Here is a 13,869-nt window from a genome sequence, read left to right as displayed (position 1 = left end):
TGGGATCAAAGGTATGGAAATCTGTATTATACTACTTTTGCAACATCACAGTCTTGTTTTGTCATATCTAAAGATTAGTTGACCATCTGGGAGTTCCCACAAGTGGTCAGATAATTATTAGTCAAGAAAGTATGATTAATTTTTAATCTCTTGGGAATTATAGTATTTTTGGAATTAGTTCAAGATCAAATTTCTTTTAACTCATGTTTGATATGTGCAGCATTTTTATAATAGCTGATGAGAAGATACCAGATTTTGCTATAAAAGGGAACTATTTTTCCTAGAAAACACATGCCACGACTTTAACAGCTTATGCATTTTTTTAATCCTAAAATTAAGAAATTGTACCCCTTAAAAGTGAAATATATTTGGTATTGGATTACAAATCTTGTAAAAAGTAAAAAAAAAAAAACCCTGTTTTTAAAACTCTTTACTATGTACTTATTTGGTTAGTTATCTTCTGAGGTCTAAAGGTTTATCTCGTGACCTTTCTGGAGGTCCTGAACTGCTGGAGACATTTTTTTTTGATGTAACATGCAGCGACAAGTCAGAGCTCATCTGTAAATATTGTTCTTCTGAACTGATGCTCTAGGCTGATACACACTCAGTGGGTGAGGGGGTATGTAGTAGCAACTGCCCTCAAAGCTTATCTCTATAAATGGATTTGCTTTGGTACACACAGAGATCTCTGTGTGATACTCTAATCTGATTGACCACTACCCTGTAGAGATGGAAATGTCAAAGAGACACATGTTTGTGTCTGTTTACACGTATATATTTATCGGTGTGGCAGAAATCCATGCATCTGTCTGTGCAGTGTTCATTGTTATGCTGAAGTTGAACTTAAATCCTAATAGTGAGTGATTCGCCTCTACAGACATTGCTCATCCCTACACAGAAGTATAGATAAACCTAAGTAAAATGGAAGAATTACTTTAATGCATTTGTATCACAGATAACAAAATGTCAAAAATAAATGATGCAATGACTTTAAATCGACATGTCTTTTTTTTTAGCTGCTACTTTTCTAACTTCCTTTAAAGGCTAGCTGTGCTGCAGCAAGTAGGGATTAGACTTGGTAGACATGGAACTGTCTACAGATCTCAATTAATCGCACCTTTCTCAGCAAAACTGTTTCACACACTCCAGTCCAGTAGGTGGCAGTAATGCAACTAAAGTTTGTTGGCTACTTACAATGAAGACGCAAATCATCCATTGAGTGGCACGGATTTAGACGATAAATTCGTTACTCAATCATAAGATTGTATTTTATTTATTTAGGAAATAAAACATGCATCTTTCAAAACATGATAAAACAGTATAAAAGTGGAGTATCACTTTTATACAATTTTTTTTCACTATGAAAAAAAATTGTGATCAATAAAAATGCCATGCCAGATTATTTATTCCCTTCTCAATAATTGGTGGAATAGTATTTATCGGCATTACAGCAGTCAAATCCTACTCATAATTAATGACCAGTTTCTTGCATGTTGCCACTGGTATTTTTATGAGCAGCTAGGGAGGGGTGAGTACTTTTCTCTGGAATCTCATTAAAGAGATTTTAAAACACAGTAAGGGAATGACTGTGTGTTTTAGTGTTTTTTTTTTCTTTTTCTCTTTTTTTTTTTTGCCACAAACCAGGCCTTGCCTAGTTGTGAGATCTTAGCAGATCCAGGAGTAATTGTTGCCTTTCTGTTGCAAATAACAATAAGAAAATTGCACTGCACATTTTTGCAGAAAAGAAAAATCCTCTGTGGGTTTTCATATTCTCATAAAAGCCCACTGCAGGTGATGATCTGGTTTGAGGTTTCATTTTAGTGTTGTCCGTTGTAATGACTCAATAAAATTTGTTTTTATCATTTCTACTTCTGAATATATACATTGTCTTTTACTACTGCGCACAGAAATATCGACATGTGGATACTAGTACTTTCTGCTTTTTTTTTTGAGTCTTCTCAAAAGTACATCATGTTCTTCATTCATATTTGAGCCTCTCAATAATGTGTATAAACTTTTGATCTTAGGCTTTTTCAGGCTCATTTTGGTTGCAGTATTGAAAACAATCTTCTTACTGAACTTTGGGACTTTTTAAAGTGTTCTATGACTCTTATATAATTTTTTTTTATTCATTTGGTAGATTTATATTAATTTTACATTAACCAAATGCAACAAAATTCTGCGTAGCCAAGTTATATTCTACACTCAGAAATTTTGGTGTAGCAGCTTTTCTCTTTTAATACCTTGCATCTGGTCATATAAAAGAAAGGTTCTTCTATTATTCAGCAACTTCCTAGATCAGACTCGCCTCTGTCAGACCTCATATTATTTATTTATAAATCCTGAGACTGTATCTGATTCCAAATACTCCTACGCAAATGCTTTCCAGGAAATGAGAAACAAATTCAAAACAAAATCACAGAGGATTGATGAGGTGATCCTAATTTTTTTTTTATTTTGTTCCTTTCCCACTTGATTCTGCCAGAATTAGCTTTTGCCCCTGTGAGACTATCATGGTAATCCTCAAGCATGACATCTCATTTAACAGGATGTTGTGAAGCAAATGCTGACTGCATGTTTTCTCCCCGATTTCCTGTGAGCGAGTGGGTGGAGGTGGAGGTGGGGGGGCTGCTGGAGATGTGTCCATTAGTTTATCGGGGCAGCCTAGAAAAGAGAAACAGGAAAGAGAGATAAACACATACACGCATCTTTCTGTGTGCCCAGCCTGACGATCCGGTCACCATCGCAACCGCAAGGCATGCATCACATTGCTGAGGGGGGAGCCTTGAAACTCTGAAAACAGCTAAGTTGCAGAAAAATATCCACAAGCATCTAGCTTTGAGTTTTTGCTGTGATCTTTAGGAAAAAAAGATAATTGCCGTATTTTTCACACAGCTGACAGAGAGGCTCCAGATACGTAGGCCACTTGGCCTTCCCAGGTAGATGAATTGCGCTCTGTGTCCCCATTTCATTGCACTCCCTCTCCCTCCTCCTCTTACCCTCCTTTTTTGCTCCCCCATGGTTCAGCAAAGGGTTTATTTATTAGATGGCACCAAACTGCATCTCTGCTGCAGCTAATGCACCGTCTTTGTACCAGTTTTTTATTGCACAGAGTAAAATACCGAGAGGAGGGGAAAAAATCATGGATGAAAGTAAATATGCTGGCAAACAGAGAAGAGGAGGCTTTATATTAAATTATGTTGCAAATCTGTTAGATTTATCAACAGGAAGGGGGGCTATTTTTCTGGGTTTTATTTTTGTTGGTATCCAGGGCAGCCTGGTTCATCAAGTGATATTAGAGCTTGATCTTTAAAGGATTGATTTATATTTCAGGCATTTAGCCAGTATTATCAAACCAAAAGTATAATTTCCTTTATTTCTTGTTTCTTAATCTTGTGCTGCAGCTTCTTTTTGCTCGTCTGTTTTATTATGAATGTTCTGTGGCTCCCATAAAAATTTATTTCTAAACGATTTCCTTAGATAAAGTCGAGTAACTCGGTAATTAATATATTATTGAAGCATCCATTGTTTCAGTTTCAGCATTCAGTCATCACCTGTTAAACCTCTCTAGTTGAGAGGTTCCATTTCTGTTACCAAGTGGTTCTACATAGAGTTTTCAATATCACATTAAATGGTGGAAAATTTTTTAAATTATTCATTGTGGCATTATGATGCATTGTGTAGAGCATAAATATTTTGGTATACAGTTTTTCCTTTTCTCAGTTCTCTCGTTAGAGAAGCCGTCTTTTCACCGCCTGCTCTTCTGCTTTTCACGAGCCGTTCCTCGCTCTTCCTCCTCAAACAGGAACTACTTCATACCTCACTCCATCCACCAGCGTCTTCTCATCTGTCTGTTCTGCTGTCCTGTTAACTGCCTAACATGTGCTCCGTCCTTACTCTCTCAAAGGAGGCAAGCATCTCCTGAAGGCATCCAGTGCTGTTTCCAGAAAACCCTCGCTGGTTCAGACCAGGTTAACCCAGTGAGATCCACTACTGGAGACCGGGATCGTCTCTCTTCAGCCTCCAGCTTCTGGATATCTTCACGCTTGAGAACAGGAGAGCAATGTGACCCCTGGATTGGATGAGGACCATGGGAACTGTTACTATGGATCTGAGAGTCGGCACGCTCTGAATCAACTCTCATTCAGGTAATGGAGAACTCTACACACAGCAACTGATTCAATTTTTTATTGTGATCAAATTTAAAATTAGACTGCAAGAGAATTTCTCTTGTTTTAGTGAGTGTTGCAAGGCACCAACTTTTCTCTGCACTCAGAGAGGCATTTCTCACAAGTTGATGACATGGTTTCCCTTAAATCACTTCCTCATTTTGAATATTCACAGCTCTGACCAGCAAAAAAGACCATAAAACAGGAAGTGGAACCGGGCAGTCAAACTGAAATGACAGTCAGACCCAAACAACTTAGTGCTCTTAGTAGAAGTCAGCGTTATAATTTCAAAATGCAGTGATTTACATTATTTATTTGTGGATTTGAAGGCAAGGCAGTTTGGGGGGGGGGATCTGATTAGCATTTGGATCTTATTTGTTATTTTATTGATTCTGTTTGAAGTTTCAGCCTCAATAAATGAAACATTTCTTGTTCGACTTTTTTCATAAACAGTAAACAGAGATTCTGAGCCTTCTCCTCCAGTCTCCCATTGAATTTGTTAAACTTGCTGCCATAGAGCACCACACACTTCAGTTGTGACCTTCACTAACCTTTGAATTTCACTATAAACTTCAGATTTAATCCTCCTCTTTCTGTTTTTTAACTTCAATGTGATGTAGTTTTTTTTAGGCAGGTCTTTAGAAAACATGCACATATTTAACATAATTTCCTACTTCTGCCACTTCAGGCCTGAATTTATCGTTTGAGTCATATTGTCAACATGCTTTGGAAAACTATGAGCAATTTCTTAGTGTTGTGACTATCCCTCTTTCTTTTTTCGGTTTCCATACATTCCGTAGTACTTTCGGGTGTTTTCAACTTGCCCTAAAGTTATTGGCAAGGTTTGCATTTATGATTTAGAAATGGTAAAAAAAATGGACTGGGATAAAATTGGCACAGATTATGTTAAACATTCGTTATTCTACATGATACAGTTTTGTGGTCTGTGCCTCTTGAACTAAGAGAAGTTGGAGAGAGAGTGGTGATGACTTACAGCCCTCAGATTTTTGCTCATAAAGGTTTGTTGTGACTTTTAAAGGGCCCCATTACATAAATGTGCCGGTGTCTGTAATCCCTGGTATTAATCAAGGTTCCTGGGGCTGCAGATGTCGGTGGCTGGGATGAGCCAGCATCTTGGACACAAGCTACATATTTTCCAACCTCAAACCAGGTCCCATATGAAACTATTTTACAAGGTCATTGGTGGGCATAGCAACGTCCAAAGCTGTTCTAAAGTTTTGTTCCCAGCACAGATGACTTCCTCCAGTTTTGAATTGATCATATTTGAGTTGGGTCACTCTTGCCTGGTCCTGTGTATAGTGATCTATTGACCGCCTGAGTATAAAAAACACTTCTTAAATGACTTTTCTGATGATTTGATTGAAGTGACCAGTAAATATGATCAGGTCTTAATAATTTGAGATTTTAATATCCTTGTGTGTTGTCCCGAAATGTCACCGATTAAAGATTAAGTCTTGTCAAGTCTGTAACTGGCTCCACACATGCACAAGCACGTCTTTCTTTGTTTTGTCATCGGGGGGCTTTCCATGAACAACTCAGATGTGTGATGCTGTGAGCTCAGATAATGTTCACATTTTATTCAACATTTGTGTTCCTGTTTGGATTCAGTTCTGGCTGATTGTCACACCTTTTCACTGCTGCTCGGTTCTCATCTGTTTTAAATGACATGAACTTTTACTCCATGTGTTTTGACACTGAAAAGTTGACGGTGTCTCTGTCAGTTTGTATCTTGTCGTGTAACACGGTGGCTCCATTAAAACCCAGACGTCCCAAACTGACACTTCAGCCCAAGCTGAAAGATGTCACTCATTCTGCCAGACGGGCCTCCAGGAAAGCTGAGCGCAGGTGGACAGACAGGCTTCAGGTTTTCTTTGACATGTTAAAAGATCATGATCAAAACACTGTAAAAACTGAAAAACAAATATTTTTGAGAAACTATTTCACCCAGTTGCCATATCAGATGAAACTTTCTGGTTCCTCCAGTGCTGCTATTCACCTTGTCTTTTAAAAGATATTTTTAAATGTCAATCTGTCTTGATTGTTACTGATAGCAGTACAAGCGTGATCCCCAGGGCTTTAAAGTATATCAAAAAAACCAGGTATTGGTCCTCCATCTTTTTTCAACCAAACTTCACTTCCTCTGACCCTTTGAGCCTTTGACACAGACCATCATGGCATTTTCATTTCTCATCTTGATCATTGTGTTGGTAATAAAGATCCAGCCTTGGAGTGGTTTCGGTCTTACCTGACTGATGGACGTTGTTGTATTAGCATTAATAAGTTTATCATCTTTAGTGTCTTTTTGATGGGTGGGGCCTCAGGGCTCCATGCTTGAACCTCTCTTTTTCTCTCTCTCCATCACCCTCTCTTGGGTTCTGCTTTGAGGACATTTTTGAATTTAATTACATTTTTATGCTAATGACTGCCAAATCTACATTCCTGTGAAAAAAAACCATAAGACTAAATCTGTTCATCTGTTTTTGCAATGCCTAAATGAAATTGAAGCTTGGATGCCTCTCAATTATTGTGCTTTAGTGATAAGACTGAGGTCATGTTTTTGTACCCAAGTTTTTCTTCACCATATGAATTTTGTCTCTTAGACTCTAATGAAATCCACTGCTACAATCTGTGGATGAAATTAGAGAGCAATGTTAAATATAAGACACAAACGTCAAATTTGTTGGAAAAACAAGCTTTTTCCAACTGTGACAAGTTGCCAAAATCGAGGCCATTTTGTCCAGGCAGGACTTTAAAAACGTCACACTTTTATTACATTACACTTTGACTATTGCAATGTGGTCTATTTTAGGGTCAGCCATGCTGCCCGCTCTTGCCTTCAGCTTCTCTAAAATGCAGCTTCTTGTCTTTTAGTTCGATCACACAGGCAAGAAAACATTTCTCCTTTGCTGGCTGGTCTGCATTGGCTCCTTCTGTGCAACAGAATTGATTTTATTTTATTGTTTTTAAACATCCTAATGGCCTCACTTCATGCCTTCTCTTGGACTAGCTTCATCCTTCCTCTCCTTCACGGTGTCTATGGACAGCTGAGCAAATGCTTTTGGCAGCCACTTGTTTTTAAATGCATATGAAAGTAAACAGGATTGGATTGCACTGGATTAGGTAAGATTGCTGTGTTCTAGCATATTAATGCAAAGTTTAGTGGAAGGGAAAAAGTGTGGTTGAAAGAAATGCCCTTCTCAGATGAATGTACATTATGCATTTCATTTAGAAATCAGGGTCCCAGTGTCTGGAGGACGAGTGGAGAGGCACAGAAATGCAGATTGCTTGAGGTCCAGGTTTATGTTTTCAGTGATTTTGAGAGCCTGGTGACATTGGTCGTCTGTGTTTTATCAAATCCAGTCACAGCTAATCTTACACTGGAACCGCAACTTTCAAAAATAATGAAGATCCACCTATAAAAACAGTATTTCTCAGCACTGTATGAAACTATAAATTAGAATCACAAACCAAAGATATGAAGCCTTTGACTTTTACTCTTACTAACTTTGTGAATTTGTCCTTGGATTAATAGAAATCTCATTTAAAATGGTAAGAGAAATACAAGAAGTGTGTCTAAACTTCCCTAGTATTTAAAATTGTCTTGATTGATATGCATTTACAATATTTTGTCTCCAGCAAGCTGCTTAGTGATAAGCGGAGGTGCGTGACCATGAGACAAGGGCAAAAGGAAAGTGAAGATGAAAACATAAAACAAAAGCCATAATCAGAGCACAGGGAAAGAAGGAGAATACTCTATTTGTGTGGATAAGTCATCGGCTGTCGGTTGTGTCTGGATCTATCTTATCCAGTTTGTCTGGACTGTGTGGCTGCCTTTTGCTCCCATTTCCCTTCTGGAGGGGAGCAGCACAGGAAGGCCGGCTGTAGAGGAAAGGAAACAGTCTTCATCAAACAGCAGATGGAGGACAGTATGTGCTTACATGGCAAAACACGCACATAAATAAAAAAGATAGAGCGGGTGCTCAGTCCTTAAGGTAGATTTTATGCAGAGTGTGACCTAGATCAGACCTGGCAAATGTCAGCTGTGGAGAATCTTGAATTTTAATAAAGATTGAGAACATTTTGGCATTTAAGATCCACTTTTCAGAAGGTTTTTTTCTGTAATTGCAGCAACACTTTTACTTGTGCAGAGGTTTTTTTTATATATATATTTCTACTTCATTTATATATGTATTTCCCAATTACAATTGTAATAATAACTAAAAAAAATAATTACTAAGCTCTAATAAATGTTGAAAAAATATTGTTGCTGCACAAATGTTTTGCCAGTGGTGTTCTTCAGGGCTTTGTTTTAGGCCCCTTTCTTTTTCCTGTTTATCATTTACCTCTAGGTCACATTTTCAGAAAACATTGCTTCCATTTCCGTTCTATGCTGATGACTACCAGAGTTATGTGTCAAAAAATGGCTTGCAAACGTTGTGCAATTATTTAAATTGTCAACTGTCAGTGAGCATCAACAGAGCAGTGAGAGCAGTGAGAGGAGGGTGCGCAGGGTGCAGGAACAAACAAACTACTTGGACAGGAGGCGGAGAGGCATTATTTTTAGATGTAGTATCTAATATTTTTTGCTAGCTAAATTATCATAGGTTTTTTATATTAGGAAATTACATAACCTAATAACAATTGTAATTTTTTTTCTTGCCCCTTTTTTATGCCACACACAGTCTTGGCACCTTTAGTATTTGCCTGTACTGTACAGGCTGGCCCTGGTGTTAAATATAGACTAAACACTGATCTGTGTGTGACTGAGGTTTGTGTGCTGACTCATTTGATATCAGGTCTAATACTCAGTGGCAACTTTGGTTTTCTTAAAGCATAGTTTTGTTCCCAGGGTTGGATTTTTTTTAACGGTATGTATTAAAACAAGTTTTTCCTAATATTTTGTGAAGTTTCATCTGTTCGGATGATATATTTCAATTTTAGGTCTTCCACTACATTTTCTCGGCCTTTCTGTCCTCGTAGGTTTTGACACGACTTCGTCTCCCTCTCTAGGTCTTTGATCTCAGCAAAGCAAAGATCTTCCCCTGACTGTTCAGCAGGGATTTCTGTGGATGTTGCACTCCCTGTCTTTCTTTTTCCAAGTCTCCTTTGACTCTGACCAGTCACTTGCTCGTATTATGGTGTGCATGTGGAGTGAGAGGGGTTTTCTTTTTCATTCATGTAACAAGCCTACTTTGCAGAGAGGACAATGAGACTCAGTGTGGTGCCCATGGTCCCTCTGAATGACTCATGTTCCTATTGAAGTCAGACAAAGCCCGAACGACAGGGTTACACAATGTTAATCAAAAAAGTGAAGCTCATAATGTCATCAAAAAGAGGACTGTGAAAAAATGTGCAAGGTTGAGGTCCGCGGCCTGGGTTTATGTGACATAATTACCGTGCTTTCACTTCATCCTCTCCTACAAGGAATGCTTGTGACTGCTGCTGCCCCTCCTCTTCAATCTGAACCATGCGCCAGAACTAGAGTTGTTTTTGTTTTCCGGTTGTTTCCCCAACCTGCTGTTGCCTCAAGTGTGATAAGCGAGCATAAAGGAGCTGTTATTCCCGAAGATGAATAACCGCTACTGTGAAGGGCCAGTTTTGCTATGGCAACTGGAGCCGTTCAGCAGCGAAGTCCTGCTTCTCCTGCAGACTGGGGGCACGTCATGAACCAGAAGACCCACTGTTTAAGGAGAAGGGTTTTACAGCCCGTGTCTGCATGAAGAAGACCTGTCTGCAGAGCAGCAGAAGCAGGCTTCTCATCCTCACAGCATGGACTCTTATCCATTCTGCTCTCTTTTCCTCCCCCAGAATCAAGTGGCTTTTTGTTCTCCCACAGCGGTGCTTATCACTCGTTTCTCCACGCCTGCCCTCCCCGCCCCTTCTCTTTGGGAATGAAAGGATATTTTGGGTGATGGATCTTGTCTTCCTTCCGCAAATCCCACAACACTTTGTTTTTCCCCAGAGTCAGGTCTGTTTAACCCTCGCCTTAGTGCTGACGCAAAATCAATTTCATGCCAATAGGAGAGAAAAAAAAACTTGTGGATTATCATGATTACAGGCACTGACACTGCAGTTAATTTAAATTCACTTGACTGAAGTGGGTATGTTTGTCCCACAGGGTTTCTCCATTGCCTGTTATTTCTGTGCTTGGTAAACATAAGGAAGAGCCATCCATACTCCAGGGAGACAGTACACTCGGTTGTTACACTCAGAGAACATCTCATTAGCTCTTGTTTGGTGAAAATTACAGTATTTTCTGATCTTTTCTTGAATTTGCTGACCGTAAAATGTATCGCAAACAGTTCAGAGACAATTCATTTAGACATGCAGCGATGTGTTTGCTACAGGGCAGATGGTTTAGTCTATAATAAGAGAGCATGTGGCTCCTGGGCAGTTAACACTGCATGAAAACAAATATCCTCTGTATACAGGATATTTGTAAATATTCTGTATTTACAAATACAGGAATAAAAATGTATACATTTTTATTTTGCGGGGGTTTTATAACTGAAATGCACTACTGATAATTTACTTTAAGTGATACATCATATACAAACATCAGGATGCAACAGTTATTGTCGACTACAGTTTAAAATTCTGAACACTGTCTCTTCTGCAGAAGTTACCCAGGTTAAATGGAAGTCACCTCTGTGTCATTGAAAGCTGGCTTCACGCTAATATTACCTATGCAGGCCATTAATCTCTTTGTAACACACCTTTCAGATCAAGTGATGCATGACAGCATAATTTCTGGGACTGAACTGTATGCATGTGCAGTAAATTATGTTGTTGTCAGCATTGTGCAGCCTTAGGCAGATGATGTTTGCCTACAAATGGTTTCAATCTAATTTTAGCATAAAAAGCCAGGCTTAACATATGCTTAGAACTGAAATAACTGGTTTTCTCACTCAGAAAAAGGTTTACTTATTCTTTAAATATCCTCCTAATTGAGCAGCAAGTGTCACTTTGTTGACAGACTTTAGGAATTTCTATGAATGTTAATCCTCTTTGAGTCCCATCACTCTTAACATCATCATCCAGTCTCTGCTCGTAGTGAAGCGGAGCGATAATGAGAAGTGTCACAGCGCGGCTTCGTCATTTTAAACCATGCTGCCACGCATTAGTCCAACTATCGATGGCTCTGGAACCAGCTCATAATTGCTCTGCCTCAGAATAATTGAAAAAGGGGACGAGGTGAATCCCAAAGTGTCAGGAAGGGTGGGAGATGAATGTGAGGACATGATGAGACCCCTCACAGGACAGAGGGTCTCTGTTTCCCCCTCATACAGACACGTGGCTTCGTGTGAATATTTCACCTGGCATGCCACTGTGATGTGCTCGTTTATGCAGAAACAGACTAATTTAGACTAAATGTTCTTTTAGAGTTTGCAAGCATCCGTTTTCATGCCTTACTGGTGTGAAGTGAGACTGTTCCTTCCTCACCCTATAAAAACTACAGATATTAAGCTACATGTAAGTAAGACCTGCTTTTAAATGTTATGACTAAAATGTTTTAAGAGGATTACCAGTAATCGCCTGTCATTTTGTACTCTCTTTTAACTAATACGCAACAAATAAATACTGTTTTTGCAGTGAGTGCTGCTCTAATGGCTTTCAGGGTCAGACAGAAGCCGCCACATTTCCATCAAAGTGACGTTGCAGCATCCTTCCAGCAAACTGATATTTTGCTCTGTAAATATTCCTCTGCATTTATGCGCCTACAGAACATGAGCTCAAATTTATTTCTGGCTTCGATCTCTGGGGGAAATGCTTTATTTGTTCACACAGAGGTGGAGGGCTGACACTGTGGAGCGATACTGGCTGGTCTCCGAGGTCATTACCACTGCCACAGCGTCTCGGCGCTCTGGGAAGTAGGCAAGAGTTGATTAATGACGATGCTGGTAGCACAGGAGCTGGCGTTAACGGCAAGGGAGCCGTTCTGCAGTTGTTTGGAGAAATGCTGCTCTGGGTGTGAAGCACTGCAAAGTTGGCTGATAAAATGGCAGCTATAAGACATAAGTATCTGTGAATCTTTATTTCTGGCTACTCTACCTGGCTTCAGTTGCTTCAAAGAATGAAGGTCAAGCAGTAAAAATGCACCAGACAGAGTTTGTGATAAAGCAAGGCTTCATATTGTGGTAATACAAATATTTTTCCAAACTTCTCCATTGATGAAGAAAAACCTTTCCTGACTGCTTAGAAATTTTGGAGAAAATTTCTGGGTTTTACTCTTGACTTTATACTATGTTCTCACTCATTTTTCCAATTAAATTGAAATATGTCTTTTAAAAAAAATTGAAACTGTCAGAAAAAAATTTCAATCTTTTTAATGCATCTTTACTATTTGTGGAGTTTGTTTTTTTTGCATCTACGTAACAGCATTCTTCTCTCAATTGTTCTTACTTATGAGCAGATTTTCCAGAAATTGTCACCCTTGTAATCAAAAATTGTATTTGGGACCATGTTGTATCAGCTGAATATTAAAGCACTAATCTGTCTGAGTCGATTGTAGATCAACTAAATACTGAATTCTGCTTTTTAGTGCTTTTCCTCTTCACCCAAATTGCTTGTAGCAATCTGCAGTATGTAACTTTAAGCATCACTTTCCACAGTATCCTCCCAGTGGCCTGTGAGCAAATAAAATAAATCGCAGTCTGAGCGTTACAGCAGGTTGAGCCGACCTTTTCTACGAACACAATCTAGCCACCAAAGCCAGCTGCTCCCTCCTCAGCTTATGCAACAAGCTTATGCGTCACAGACTATGATTTTTTTTTATTCTTATGCTCTGAACACAATGATATTACATTAACCTAATTGTCCCGGGTGTATACAAGTCTACCAGTAAATGGGTTTGTTCCATCTTTACTACTAGTTGTACTTTAGCTTTACTTCATGGGAACCTCTGGTTCAGTTTAATATCCCCTCCTTAGAAGTACTGGAGACTAAAGAAGGGTTTAGATTAACTTTACATAAGAACAGATTTTCACCACAATGAATGTAAATTTAAGAACATGTTCATTCATTTAATTTGTCGGACATATATAAAGTAAATGCAAGTTTATCGCAATAAATTTAGACAAGTTGATTTATTTCAATAATTTAATACAATAAATAAATATTACACAGGACCAATAATAATAATAATAATAAAAAGAATACATTTTATGTCACAGGCTACACAGATACAGAGAATTTAGCTGTCAGTGACACAATGGAAAAATGTGTGGAAGAAAAAAGTATTTAAAACAGCCGCACAAGCAACAACACACACCATGTTTTCAGCTTGTTGGAAAAAAAGTAGTTATTCGAGTAAGTTTACTGCACAGACATCAAAAGCCACATTACATTAATGCAGTAAATTATGTAGAAGGATCCCAGCCAAGTATTGATTTACTATACACATATGTCTCAGAGAAGGCAGATTTCATTGAAAACATTTTTTATTGGATTTATGTAGTAATCACATTTTTTGATGAACTACATTGTGTGTTTTTGTTGGCAATAATTCATAACCATCAAAATTAGAAGACTTAAACACTATAGAGCACTCTGGATGATATTCTAACTTATTAAGATGCATCTGTGCATCTCCTTTCTGTGGAAATAAATTAGGCTGAGAGTATCTAACCTTTCCATGCTTTAAAAAAACCCCAAAACATCTCTCTCTTGTGGGAGCTTT

At 38.5% G+C, this 13,869-nt stretch overlaps 1 protein-coding gene across 4 annotated transcripts in view; it reads left to right on the top strand.

Annotated features, from left to right (window-relative positions):
• The window catches only part of LOC114152066 (receptor-type tyrosine-protein phosphatase epsilon-like), a 68,256-nt gene that overhangs the window by 29,583 nt on the left and 24,804 nt on the right, over positions 1–13,869 (top strand). For all 4 annotated transcript variants that reach the window (XM_028029756.1, XM_028029753.1, XM_028029754.1 and 1 more), the window contains exon 2: positions 3,908–4,148. The gene's annotated coding sequence lies outside the window, so the exon portion shown is untranslated. The remainder of the gene's footprint in view (positions 1–3,907; positions 4,149–13,869) is intronic.

Source organism: Xiphophorus couchianus, chromosome 10, assembly GCF_001444195.1.
Source record: "Xiphophorus couchianus chromosome 10, X_couchianus-1.0, whole genome shotgun sequence".
NCBI lineage: Eukaryota > Metazoa > Chordata > Actinopteri > Cyprinodontiformes > Poeciliidae > Xiphophorus > Xiphophorus couchianus.
Note: the sequence above shows the minus strand (reverse complement) of the source record. Positions and strands in the feature narration are given on the sequence as shown.